Source organism: Diorhabda sublineata, chromosome 4 (genome assembly GCF_026230105.1).
Source record: "Diorhabda sublineata isolate icDioSubl1.1 chromosome 4, icDioSubl1.1, whole genome shotgun sequence".
NCBI lineage: Eukaryota > Metazoa > Arthropoda > Insecta > Coleoptera > Chrysomelidae > Diorhabda > Diorhabda sublineata.
Window position 1 is genome coordinate 17,786,441 of NC_079477.1, and position 15,169 is coordinate 17,801,609.

General features: G+C 30.6%; 1 protein-coding gene across 2 annotated transcripts in view; it reads right to left on the reverse strand.

Moving 5' to 3' along the window:
• LOC130442920 (KH domain-containing, RNA-binding, signal transduction-associated protein 3-like) overlaps nucleotides 1-13,097 on the reverse strand; it is a 748,831-nt gene extending 735,734 nt beyond the window's left edge. The window contains exon 1 of one of the 2 annotated variants that reach the window (XM_056777327.1): nucleotides 12,941-13,097. The gene's annotated coding sequence lies outside the window, so the exon portion shown is untranslated. The remainder of the gene's footprint in view (nucleotides 1-12,940) is intronic. The other variant, XM_056777328.1, reaches the window with a different exon arrangement.
• Nucleotides 13,098-15,169: the final 2,072 nt, after the last annotated feature.

Consider the following 15,169-nt stretch of genomic DNA (forward strand, 5'->3'; position numbering starts at 1 on the left):
CACGTTTATATATAAATGCTAGGCAGTTGTGTGTACTGGTTTGACTTTATAAGCTTGTATACGGTTGTTTGCTGATTATACAGGGTGTTTTGGAAAAGGTGATCCCGTCTCTAGGATAGATAGAAAACCGAAAATATTTGGTTAAATTTTCGTAACGCCATTCGTATTTAAGATAAAGGGCGTTGAAAAAAAATTATACACATTTTTTATGATTTTGCCGCAACTTTTAGCAACGTTGTATTGAAATTTTATAGGAATATTTTTCGGAAGCTGATATATCCAATGAATTTGTTTTTAAGTCTGACTCTTATAGAGGGCGCCAATTTCAAATGAACCTAAACATCATTTAATTTTACACCAAAAAGTTACTCTTGATAAAAATCGATTCTGTGTACCATTATCAGAATATTTTGATTTGAAAATTATGAAGTAATACCGATGCTGGTATAAAGTATTGATAAAGTTATTAATTAATAAGCATTATGTGAGTTGAAAACTTTTTGTAGCGTAAATGAGACCCCATCGATAAAACGGAAAAATTGTGATTGAGGGCTTTCGTTTCTTGTAACGTGTCACAAAAATCCAGACTAATCAGTGTAGGAAATTGCTCTTCAAAATTAAAACAGTATAGGCACTGAGCTATTGGAGACCGTAGTATGAATCAAACAATAATTTGATGATCATATATTGTGGTTCTGGAACTCAAACTGTTGTGTTTAGGTTAGGCTAGGCCTCCTATAGCTGTGTACCCATAATTATTTAACTTTGAATATTAGACGGCAATAGCATTTTCTGAAACCTTGTTATTTGTTAAATTCGAGATTGTGAATCAAAATTCACTCAAATTTTGAATATACTCGTACTGACATGTTATTAACATTAGGCGAGTGTTTACGAAGCTCCAATGCAGCTGTTACGCTTTATTCAGGAAAGTTTACCATGTGAAAAGACATTTAGAGCCATTGAACGAAGTTGTCGAGAAATTGGGAATGTGAGACTTGAAAGAATAAATTCAGGTAGGCTAAGACAAACAACAATCATTAATCAAGAAAATATTATTTTGAATTTAGTTGATCAAAATAAGTTAGTGTAAGGAATGTGGCAAGACACACAAAAACATATTCTTCAAGTACTTACAGAGCAACAGCTACATCCTTATCATTACAAACAAGTCCAAGAGCTCATTACAAGAAAGAACAGCCCTCATTCCAAATTTTTCAAAATGTTTCCTTTTACCGAAGAGGCCACTTTTACGCGAAAAGGTATGTTTAGCTCCCATAATGCACACTAGTGGTGTGATGAGAATACATATGTCAAAAATGTATCACATGTATCACTAACACTCATTTAAAGTTAATGTTTGGGCAGCAACTTTAGGTAACAAATTAATAGGTCATCACATTATAGTTGGAAATTTAAATAGTGATTTTTTAAGCAATCACTTATTCGAGGTACTAGAAGATTCAGCGTTAAACGAGCGAGGATCTCTATTTTTTATACGTTATGGAACTCCAGCGCATTTTGATAGCAGCTGTCGTAATTAGTTGAGGTCACATTTTTCGAATCGCTGAACTGGTAGAGGTGCAGACGCTCTGATTTATTGGCTTCCTCGGTCAAGCGATTTTAATCTCTTGGATTACACAGTTTGGTCGTTTCTTAAAGAAAAAGTTTATGTTACAGAAGTAAATTTACCTCAAGAATTGAGAGACAGAATTCCACGTCACTTTATTGACCTTAATGATGACTCCCAAACGTTTAGAAGATTAATGAATTCTTCAGAAAAAAGGATAGACTTGTGTATTGAATACCTACTTCAGTTCATTTCTATTTTGTTAAGGCGTTAGGAAAATTTTTTACAGATCAATCTTAGATAGGTGAAAGTCAGCTGCATATCCAACAAATATATAAATGTGTGAATAATGATTTGAAAAATATAATAAGTTCAATTTGATTTCGTACAGCAACTCATGCGGCACATTGACAACTACTTTTTTAAGATTGAAGCATCTATCATATGAATAATTCCTAATGATTAATGCAAAATGTTTTGTCAGCTAACTTGTTGATATATCTCAATATATCTCAAATCCTGATTTCTTCTGAAAAGTATATATATATATATATATATATATATATATATATATATATATATATACATAAGCTACTTTTCATATATATATGCTACACACACTAGTTAGCTGAATCTTGATTGAGCTTATATAGCTTTCCGTCGAAATTCAGATAAAACTTATGTTAATAAACATCAAACTTCAAGCAAAGGACAATTGTAATAATATTTGTATTGTTACGAATTCGTCCACGATATGGACCATGAAGTCGGTCCTCTTCGGTTATAATGGAAACCTAAAGTTTGGTGGATGCAGTGTCTTTGATTTGCTTATATTGTTTTTGAACCAATTCCTACAAATCTTTTTTATTAACTTGTTTGTTTGTTCACTCTCTTCAATTCTAGAAATTCCTTTCTGGTAGAAATTCGTGCTTGCTTAGCAGCTAGAAGTCAGTATATAATTGAATGTCATAGCGGATGAAAGTGATAAAAAGTAAATGGTGAATTTAAATTTATTATAGTTAGTTAAGTGTTAGTAGTGTGTTAGTGACTGAAATAAGTAAATGTTATATACGAGTATATGTTTACAATTTACCAATGAACTTGTAGTAGAATTGCCGTCAGTTTAAGCAAACACGCAACCATAAATTCATGGGTTCATGGGTATCGAATCTTATTCAATATAGTCGGTGTGAAATTTTCCCTCTCTAAACAGCAAACTTCTACGTATTAATTTCGGCCTTGTTGGTGGAACGGGAATTTTGACGATCGCACATGAGGGAATTGCAAGCGTTGAACGTAAACTATCCGATACTTCAAGTATATGTCTTGTCCACTTCTAAAATAACAATATAATAATTGAATATCGTAAATAATATTACATTCATTGATTTTTTTGGGACGTAGCATAAAATAGTTATTTTCAACTTACGTACTAGATTTAAGAAATTTTGTTGTTTTTTGAGAACTTTTTTAATTTGTCTTTGAAAGTTTAAGATGCCACAAGCACCAAACATTTTTTGACTCATATATTAAGTCATGGAAAATTTACACAACAATAAAATAAACAAAAAAATATTTGGAGATACTGATATTACAATGAGAGGAAAAAGGTAGTTGGAAAACACATTTCTCTGGAGAGGAAGAATCAAAATCAGGAATCAGAGTCGATGACCTATGTAACTAACATCTCTAATACCTAGGATGGAATTGATGATAACATTAATCATAATTTAATTTTGTTGAAAATCTTGTCAAAAAATACCCAGCTCTCATTTAGGCGTGAATCCACATCCATAAATTTTCATATCGGCCTGATGATTCAATATATTTAGTCATAAAAATGCTGAACTGGTTATTATGGAAATTATTATGCACGTACAGGAGAACCAAATAAGATTTGAAATGAGCAGTATTATGGAAGACTAAATTAACCAAAAATAGAATGATTTTGAAAATGTTTATTGAGTGGCATAACCGCAATCTTAAACTTTTAAAGTAATCTCTGAAATTCTGAAGTAATTTTCATTTGATACATTATGACTTATATCTATTAAAATATATGATATAAGAAATTATTCCAATGTTGAATTTCCTATTCTCTCATTGAACAAAAATCATTATTTGTTTTTGGCCATAGAACTTTGTATTTAGGTCTAAAGTATTGAGATACGTTTTTCTTTAGCCTATTTGGGCATCATTTTATCAACGAAATCCTGTGTGTAAAAATTCACAATTCCGTTTGGGGGCTATTAGGTAAAATCAAAGAATTAAATCTTAATAGATAGGTACTTCATAAAATAATGGACAAAAATCGCTCCAGTAGAGCTCATCTTTAGAAAGCTCACGATTTTTTGTAACCTTTACTCGGTGGATAGCAGTTAGTCCTACAGTTCACCATATTATAAATCTGAAAATATTATAAATCATTTATTATTGAAATCGTAGGTTGGATTGTATAAAATAATGTATATCTTAAGATTTAGAAGCAATTTAAATTAAAAAATTAAAAGCAAGGAGACAAATTTAATCACCTTTACAATCGCCCGACACTGAAAAAATAAATTAAAATCGAGGTATGATGTGGGATATATTTTGTTGACATAGCTAGGATTAATTAAGGACCAATTGTGGTAATAGAACAAGTGCTAAAAGTCGTTTATTTGTTTTGTATTTATTAGAAACACATCAGGAACTGTATTATTTTTCTCATTCAAAAAATAAATACTAGATACTGAGATGAACAAGTGAATCCCACTTCTTCCACAAAACGTTTTTAAAATATTGCCGACAATATTTTTATCCATTGATAGTATACAAGAAATTACCAATTGCCTGGAAAAAGAATAACAATCAAATTTCATGAAAATATTCGTCCGACTTCTCCTTTCTTGACGCAAAATTATTAATGTTGACGATATTTTACAATTGACAAGCAATATTCTGTTAATGAAAAAAACATTTACGTGCTAATTCCACTTATTTTTCATTGCCAGTAAAAAGGCATTTAATGTGTTGAGGAAGAAACTGAAGTAAATATAGAAATGCTTAATCCAAGTAAACTATTTTTCAAAGTTGCTATTCACATAAATGTGAAAAATATATGTATTGATGATATTTAGATAAGGATTTTTCAGTTAACTCTATGAATGAGGCTATTCTTATTTTGTAAGGAACCACTAAGAATAGAAAATGATGAATACAAATTGGTCAATATTTATAAATATATCAATATGTCATACTTCATACTGAACAAAATGTTTAATAACCAATTCAACATAACTTTTCTTCTTCTATTCTCCGTATATCTCTTTAGATATTTGTCAAGGATTACGTTTCCGGCTCCGCTGGAAACCAATAATTCCATCCCTTTTTGTTTAGTGCTTATTTTTTATAACACAGATTTCTGATTTCTTATTCTCTATCTCACTTATTCAATTTTCTTCTCATAATATCACATTCTGCTTCCATTATTTTTCAGTCAGTAAGTTAATATACATTCTGTGCATATGTCCATATTGATAAAAATTTTCCTCTCATTTTTCTTATTATTGGTTCTTGTTTTGTTATTCCGGCTATTTTTTTTGAGCGGGATTTTCTAAAATGTGTTAATCTTGGCTTTATCCTTCCTTATCAGGGGACAAATTTTGACATATGTTATTATTGGTATCGCTATTATATTATGTATTTTCATTCTCAGTTTCGTCATTTATATCTCTATAACTACTTCGGTTTTCACCTCCTTTCGTTCAAACGTCGTTAGTGTTCTAGTGTTTCCTCTATATCAACTTATATTTTTTTGTACTCTATTTTTATTTTTCATGTTCACTAGCTTCTGCATCCCTTTTTTGGTATATGCTATCTGTATATGTATATGCTATATGATCTTCATATAGCAATTTTTACTGATTTCAAACGGTATTTACTGTTAAGCTGTAAATATTGCTCACAGTATTAGAAGATTAGTAATAAAATGGCGACATTCACACCAATTAAAAGATGTTCCGATAATTTTCTACTATCAGTAAATGAAAAACTTATTTTTTTATTATTATTTTAAATGTACACGATTGCATGAAATACGATTACCCGATATAAGAAACTGTCGACCGATGTTCCCGAATGACTGGAGTTGAAAAGTCCACCGTTTTTAAATTATTGCGGGGGAGAAAGATAGCAGGCCAAGTGGAACCTCCCAAGAAAAGTCGAGGCAGACCAGTAAAAGTCCTTGATGAAGACACCAAAAGTGTTATTTGAAGAAAAGATCACTCTTTTCATTTTAAAAAAGAAATACCCACCCTAGATAAGATTTTAATGGAGCTTGGCCAGGATGACAGTATTCCGTTGACAACTAAAAAACTTTTATGGACCTCTTTGAGAAATATGGATTTTGCCTGGGAAAAGCATAACCGTAAAGGACTTTTACTGGAAAGCGATGAAATTGTTTGCTGGCGACGAAACTACTTAAGAAGTATAAAGCAGTACAGAACAGAACAGAAGGAAATCTTTTATCTTGATGAGACGTGGATTAATGAAGGTTATACAGTCCCAAAAATGTGGCAAGACAAAAATATAAGCTGTGCTCTCATGGAAGGCCTGCCAACGGTTATTAAGGTGCCTTCAGGTAAAGGGAAAAGACTAATAATCGTCCATATTGGAAGCGAGGGATTTTTAAAAGAAGGTTTGCTAACATACTGTCGTGCCATACAGGAGGACATAGATTCGGATGTTTTTGAAGACTATTTTGGTGAAATGATAAAATATCTTCCGTGGTAGATATAGTAGAAAAACATAGTGTAACTGTACTGCGCGCACCTCCATATTATTGCGAACTAAATCCTATAAAACTTATAAGGGCGCAAGTGAAGGATTTGTAGCAAGACACAACACGACATTTAAAATGAAAGACTTTAAGCTACTGTTTGATCAAGCATGTCATTAAAGAAGAGGAGAAAATGTGGGATCTTGACTACTTGATCGATCGGACCGTCGACTCGTTAATTATAACGTCAAGAGGAGATGACAGCTCCTCAGATGACGAAGAATATTATGATTTTTCATAATTTAATTTATTAAATATATGTATTTGTTTGTATAATGTTCAATAAAAAATAATAATACTATGTACATAATGCCTAATTTTCATTCTTTTAAAATAAAATTCCTTCCTTTTTACGAGTATGCTACCGGCACGCCTTTGGCACACTATTTTCAGTGTTTTTGAATGGATAATAATAGGCTAAGCCCATATATTGACCCCAATCGGGTGGTACTACCTGCTCTTGATAAAAAAAAAATTACAATGAAATCAATGCCAAACTATCAAAGTGGCTTAAATATTCGTTGGGTCACTCTGTGGTGTGGTCCCTTTGCATACCTAAAGAGATTCTATTACTCTGTACCTTTCTGAAATAAACTATAACTCTTGTTTGTTTGTTAGTAATTTATTTTGACTAAGAGCAAGCTACTTATTTAGTACAAATTTCGTTCGACAGCGGATTCTCCGTGTTGAAAATCAAGAACTTCGACAACCTTATCAACTATACCGTTATGGCTCGGTACAAGTTTCAATGAGATGTAGGTATATAAGAAGAAAAGCCATTATACGAGAGTGGTAACAATTGAATAAATATAATTTGAAAAAACAAAAAAGCATGCTTCCAAAGCATATGAAAATAAAGAGTAAAAAATAAATATTATTAAAAAAAACATACATTTGAAGCCCATCAAACTGAAAAATTGAAAATAATGTTTAAAATGATTCATAAAATAATTAAGTGAAAGTACTAGATGTGACTAATGCATAGGACGCTTTTTTCCTTTTTTCTTATTCCTCGTACTAGTATTCTCCAATTTTTATTGTTTCAACCTTATTCTAAAATAATTTCTACCTTTTTAGTTTAATGTGCTTTAAAAGCGTTTAGTTTTTTTAAAACTATATTCATATTGATATGATGTTATTCGTTTGTCTGTCTCGTCCTAAGCTGCCTATTGTCATTCCAATTTATATTTATAGTTCTCTTCTCTTATATCCTCCTCAAAATCCTAATAGAAGGGGGAAGGAATGTGGATCTATAATTATCACATTTTATCTGATCCTCTTTGTCTATATGGGTATTTTGAATTATTTCTCTAATCCCTCGGAATTCTTTGTTCTTTTCATGTCTAATTGCATCTTTCTCAAATTCGTCATCTTCTTCACATACTACTTCTGCTCCGTTTTTTCTTAATTCCTGCTGTTTCTCTTCTTCGCTGGTCACCCTTTTCCTTTGTGAAAATTTTTTTATTGTTCCTCGTAATATTCAGAACACGTTTCTATTATCTCTGTCTTTTCCAATTGTAATTGATTATTTATATTTCTGACTGCTTTAGAATCTTTTCTTACACTTTTTCTATTTACTTTTATTTATGTTCAGAATTTTTCTATTTTATATATTATATACTTCTCTAAATTGCCTATTAAATCTCATCATTTCTTTTGACTTCTAATTTGGTATTTTAATTTCTAGCTTTTTTATATTCCTTATAGAAGTTTTTGTGTATACTATGCAGTCTCTCAGGCTATCCTATTATTAGTTGTCTTCTTCTACATGAGTAGAATTATTTGTAATTACACTTTCTTCTTTATACTCTCCAATGCTCTGCTATTTCTCTATCTCATTATTCTTATTGCTGCGTCTAATTCCCTCTGTATATTTTAGTGAGATTATATAATTTATCTGTCTTTAGCCAGATTTCTGTTACTGAGCCAGATATCTGAATAATATCTATATCTTATCTACATTTTTATTCCTATTTCTAATTCTTCTATTATTGAGTTAAATGGTTTGAGTTTATCTCATTCACATTCTCCTCAATTATAATTCATACTCTCTTCGTCTGCCCTCCATAGGTACTTTAGCCATGTTATTCATGGTTTTTATTTTTACTGTATCTTCTCCAAGCTCCTCCTCTATCGCCTAATAAATACGTTGTCTCTATTTGTATTTGCTGTATAATTTATTACCGCTACACTCATTTGCTCTTCTTACCTTTTTTCATAGTAATTGTTTCTGTATATTAGAATCGGTCTTATCATTGTTTTTTGAATATGTATTCTTATTTAGCATTCTATTTTAAACATTGCATCCAATTTTCTCTACTTCTTTTCATTGTTTAAAAACAGCTTGACATAACTCACAAATTAAATTTTCTATTCATTTCTAGTCCCATTTATTCTTTCTTTCTTATTAGTTCTTTTTACTCACTTTCCATTGTGTTTTCCTTTTTTTTGTATTAGGACTAAATCGTCAACGTATTCTTTGATTTGATCCTCGCTGTTTCTTTCATTATTTTTCTTAGTCTGCGCTCTGCTGATAAATTGAAAAGTATCACAGATAAGTCACCTTATCTTACTCCTTGGTTAGTTGTAGTGACTTGATTTTTATAATCTTTTTCCATCAATTGAGTCAAAAGCTTGTTGTAAATCTATAGATAGTATTTCAATATTCATCTAGTGCTCATGTGTTTTTTCCACTAACTGTTCAACTGTATGTATTATGTCTATAGTGGATTCACCGTACGTGAAATTTCACAACTATTCTCCTACCATATGTTTGCTTCGCCGTCTCAGTATTATTTCTCATTATTTTCAAAACTATATTGTGTTTAAATAAAAAAAAAATGATAGGTTTCTTTGTAATAATTATCTTTGTTAGTTATTATACTATCCTAAATAAGTACTAAGTTATTTCTTTTTTCACATCTTTATCAAATTAATAAGAAGCTTAAAAAATATACCCACTAAATATTGCAAACTTCTATCAGCGATATTTCTGCGTATATGGGGTGCGAAAATCGAATTTCTCAAGTCTGAATAATTTTAAAAACGAAGGGTCATCAAATATTCAGAAGAGGTTGCTGTTGAGATTTCCTATTAAGTGGCTTTTTATCAATGTCATATCTACCTAAATAGTCATCATAAGTAATAAGGTTATTATTAAAAGTGCAGCGTCAACTTTGGTCACAATTTTTTGAGCATCTAACACAAACTTGCTCTTTGCGATGTGGTCCTCAGAATACAGTACATCCCGATATTAAGTATTTATTAGATTTTTAAGTGGTGCTAGAACCGCACGATTTTATTTTTCAATCCCTCATGTTCCAGATTTCTAAACCCATATTTATTATATTATCTATATATCTATATTATCTATCATCTTATTTGAAAAACAATTAATACTGCCAAATAGCGGAATTGACTGTTTTCTGTAACTTACTATACACAGCATGGCTAAATTAAGGAACAAATTCATTATTTTCTCAACTTAATAATAGAAAACCATGGAATAGGTTGATTTTCTTTATTGTATATATTGATCATATTCTGCAACAATTATGATATCACCAGTTTTGACAGGAAGAAATATTCTTTGTTTTTTTTTAAATTGAAATGTGAGTTTTCTAATACCTCATTTGATAAGTATTTTAATAATATATTGTTACGATATCATCTCCACCTTTTAGCCAGACCTGCTTAGATAACGTATAATTCTAAAATTCGGCAAAAGCGCCTTCGAAGAGATAACCGGAATTCGTTAGATCTTTGTTTTTATATCAGTTCTTTACATTGCGGTTTATTTACATTGTTTTGAAAAATTTTTAGTAAGGTTTATTTATTTGTTTTGTTCCTTTATTTTTATAGAACTTTAGGAATTCTTCTAGGATATATATAATCAGTTTCTGTAGCGTAGTTTAGTTTATATTAAATAGTCGTAGTGAACAGAACGAATCAGCAAAGTAATCGAAGAATTCAAATAAAGTTAGTTGAGTGATAGTGATAAGTGAATTATTATGAGTTAGTGTAGTATATATTATTTAAATAAATTAAGAACGTAAGATACAGTGTTTATTAAACAACCCCGCAAATATTAATCGTATAAATAAATAAGAAAACCACCAGAATATTAATAAGAAAGTACCTCTATATAATCAGATTTTATCCAGGGAAAAATATTAAACTGATTATTATATATCTCTTGACAATGAACAAATCATTATTGTGAATTACGGAAAAGTTCAGGATTTATTCTATTATTTTCGTCTCTAATTCGGTCTTGCAGCTCCAGTAGGTTTTAATGCTTATGTACATAAATCTTTGATAATAATAAAGAAAAAACCCTGGTTGTAAGATATGATAATCTAGGGGGCTCCTCTATTATACCTTGTTGCCAAATCCTCTCCTAGGGAAAAGCTAGTTTAAAATCTTCACAGAGACATTTTCTTAAAAAAAAATTAGACAAACAATGTGATTGATTATTTTTTCCGTCCAGACATTTATTTTTTCGTGGTGTTCGATATGACCTTCCCTGAGGTTTATTCTTACTGCAATAACTACAATTTGAACTGTTAAATGAACCATCCAGGTAAAATGTAGCTTGATCTAAAGACATAATTCGTTTGGTAAAACGTGGATTGCGATTACATAAATCCTATAAAATGATACAAACCTGGTCACGCACTCGAGATCCTCATCCTTGAGTTCTTAAAATATTTGAACTATGTACTGATGAGGCTATTTATCTTCCATAAAAAGTAATATTCAATATAACAACACATTTCAAATTATCGAAAATTGGATGAAATTGAAATCGCTTATTTGTATAACAACCAAATGGATACAAAAGAATCAGCAAATATTTCTTATCTGCTGCCGCCAGAAAAATAGAGAAATAGATATAAAACAACGTACCGATACTTAAAGAAATGGAATCAAACAAAAACTGTTACTACAATTCCAGATACTATGTTTTTGGTGTACTTTCCAAAAAAATTTGTTGAATAAAAATCTACATCAAGCTTATGGTGTTAATAGTCAACCTTTTTCACAAAAGAAAACATAGAAATTTTCAAGTATACTACATTTCAAGTGTATTCATTCTTAGTGTGACGTTGTTGATGTACATAAGACATTTCAAGTATTTTTTATGTTTGTACTCGAAGTTTAGTAGATATACAGTGTTTTTAAAACACATAGCATAAATTATTACCTCCCAAAGATGGTGTCGCTAAGTTGACAAAACAGGTGCGCTGTTTGCAGTATAGGAAAAAGCATAGTTATTTTTGAAGTGTTAAAAGGGATCATTTACTTTGTGAGCAAAAAGTTTATAAATTGGGCGAAGCGATTTGAACAATTTAGGGAACAAAAAAATCACTTTTAACACAGATGTCATACAACGCCCATTTTTGTTAATATAATAGACGAATTTAAAATGATAATACAATTAAAAATGCAAGTTCACATTCCAATAATCACAGAACCATGTTAAAAATATTTTTAACACGATTTCAAGTGAACAATATCTTTTAACATTGTTGAATGGCACTTTTGATGGTGTTGCAAAAATTCATTATTCCTATTTTTTTTTCTTCCTCAAATTGCGAAGACGTTTGCTATCAGTGGCTGTCAAACATCAACTCCATTATGCAGTATATTGAAAATTCAACTAGAATCAAATAACAGATATCTCCTCACAAGACAAGTACTGCGGAAACTGAATGACAATTATGTTGTTCGTATCTTAGAGTTTCATGTACTACGTACAACTTAAGATAATTGAGGTTCGCAATCAATTAGAAAAAGTCACGTCAATTATCCTTTCAAAAAGTAAATGTATGGGTTGCTTCAATTAATAACAGATTTATTGGACTATATTCTTTAAAGGGACTTAAGTGGAGTAAAGTTATTTCGGTTTAATCATATTAATAGACAAATAACATATGATTCATGCATCGTATTTGATGTATTACTGTTAGAAACACTGAATATAATGCTGATGTAAAGTTTCTCAGAAAAGTAGAAATCATCATCAGTTAAATAATTAGAAGAAATAAGATCGATGTGAAATCAAATGATATTCAAATATATTGATATGATTCCACCACATGACTGATAATTATAATTTATCTGATATTTTTTGGTTGGAATCATTCCATGAATTTCTATGTGAGAATAGTTTGCAAATAAATTACCCAATATCGTATGTGGATTCTGAAATAATCAATGTTCAGAAATTCTTTTCAATTTCAAAATTGGGGATTTTTAAAATTTATAGAGTTTTTCGTACCAGTCACTTTTGAAATGTTTTATGGATTTGAGAGAAATATCTCTTCTTAAAGATATAGTATTGAAAAGAGTTGTATTCAGCCTCTACTAGAATAAAAACTGTGGTTGGATTCATGTTCAATCTTCTAGTGTGTTGATTCTGTGGATACTTGCATTTTAAGGCAAATTCTTATAAACATAATTTTTCATATTTGCACACTTATATTCTTTGGAATGCAGTTAAAGAAATTTAATTATCTTATCTTTCTATTAATTTAGTTTATTCTCACCTCAATTTCTTCAAGAGTATCTTTTGTTGATCGGAAAAATGTTTGATGTTGAACAAAACGCACGTTTTATCTACGCAAGAAAACAACGTGTTACTTCACGTCGCGGTAACCGGGAAAATTCGAAAGATGAGTATATGAACGTTTCAGAATCACTACTGCCTGGGATGGAAAGCGTTATGATGCTTTTCCAGAAAATCCAGACGCATGCTCCCACTATCAGAAGGAGGCAGGTAGGTGTATTTTCAGTAGAGAGATTTATACCTTCGAATGAAGTACAATTTATGATGCTACCTGTTTTTCGCGATTCAAATGGAAGTAAATGTGCGTTTTTGTTTATAAATATAGGTAAATTGGTCAATAATAGAACTATGCTATTTGCTTGAAAGGAATTAATTCAATTACTCGATGATTTTTTCTAAATTATATTTATTTTTTCCTTCTCTTCCGATCTATATTGAAACGAAAAACTAATTAAAAAGTTACATTTCAACTAATCATAAATCTAATGACTGACAAAAACCAAACGTGTTTTTGTGTTGTGGAAATAAGATCTATCATACACTGTAGGGTGTTTCCTAAGCAATCTAAAATATGAGGGTATGAAATGTTTGTAATGAACGAACTTTGACTGTAAGTGATGTGATGACGCTTCTAGTAATACGAAAAAACATGTTTTTCTAAATGGTCTTTGAAATAATGTTGTCGAATACTATGTCAAATCTAAAAACTAAAAAAAAACGGTAATGCCTTAGAGGCTAGACGTATGCATGCTCAAATTTTTTCGAATAATCATTTATCATGTTCTGATACGTTGACTAAAATACATATTTATTTACAAGAGGCTGGAATTTTTGCTGAATCAAAGAATATCATTGGACGACCCAGAAATGTGAGAACTTCACAATGGAAAACTAGATTATTTAAATTATTGCCCATGTTCAAAATCGTGTACCAGAATAATTGTTGATGAAAAGTAAATATTTTGCAGCACGTTTCCGACTCTTCTTTTCGGACAACGTTTGGCTTGGCATTATCGAAGATCTTTTGATAGGACCATTTTTCCTTCCTGCACAGTTAACCGGACAAACATATTATCGTTTTCTAGAATATGAAATTCCAGTTCTTATTAGTTTTTATTACCTAGGAAACACCCTATATATGGAGGGAAGTGAAGGTACCTATTTTATCGAAAGGAGTTATTATTGAAGTTTATAGCTAAAAGTTTTTAGAAGATTGTATGATGTAAACTTGTTCTCGGAAGGGTCTTCCCAATCAGGGAAGAACTAATCGATGTTCTTCCGCAATTTTTCAACATTTTGTGTTTCAGTTAAGCATAATCAAAAGACACATTCCACTAGTTTAAAAATTGCCAAAGAATCATTACTAATATTGGTGTGTCTATAGAAAACCAGACAAAAACGCAAAATCCTACTCATACATTAATTTACGATGAACATTCGAAGCAATTACAAAAAATGACACATTTTTTCAAGAATAAATTCAATAATTCAAGTAATCTTTCAAGTATCATATTTGATACATCATAGGCGATCATAAGGCTGGACCTTCTTTTGGTTTGTCCATCATATTTTTGTTGAAAAGTATGGTGATTTATATTTTATGAAAACCTAAGAAATATATGAAAAATTTGAATAGGGATAGAAACAGGACAACAATTTAGGTGTAGTCAGCAAGATGTAGTCAGCAAGTTATTTTTATATTGTTTCGCAGGTATGTAAACCCCAGCTACAAATCTCTAATTTGAATAGGAAAAAACATATTGTTGTGGCAGCCAGATTTTTTATAACATTCCGCAAACTCTTTCCCTCGCTCAAACTGTTTTGGAAAGATCTGAGGGAGGTGAAAATATTTTTTAAATTGAATACTTCAAGCATTTTATTTTCTTTGTTTCGGTGTCAGAACAACGCTATTTTCAAACGCATTTTCATGTAAGAAAGGACCCCATTCTTGAACGATTTTTGGTAATTTTCTTTAGTGGGTTGGTGCCTCTGATTAACAGTTTCATTTCGACAGCTGACTGGAGGACAATGCAGTATTCGGTCATGTGTGATTATTTTCATTCTAAGATATCTATTATCCACAATAAATTAGGAGTTTGTGAATCATGAAATATGGACAAAACATACAAATTTAGAGTGAAGAAATTTCTTGGAAAAACCTAACCTTCAAATGAATCAGGATAGTTTGATATATTGAAATTATTACGTG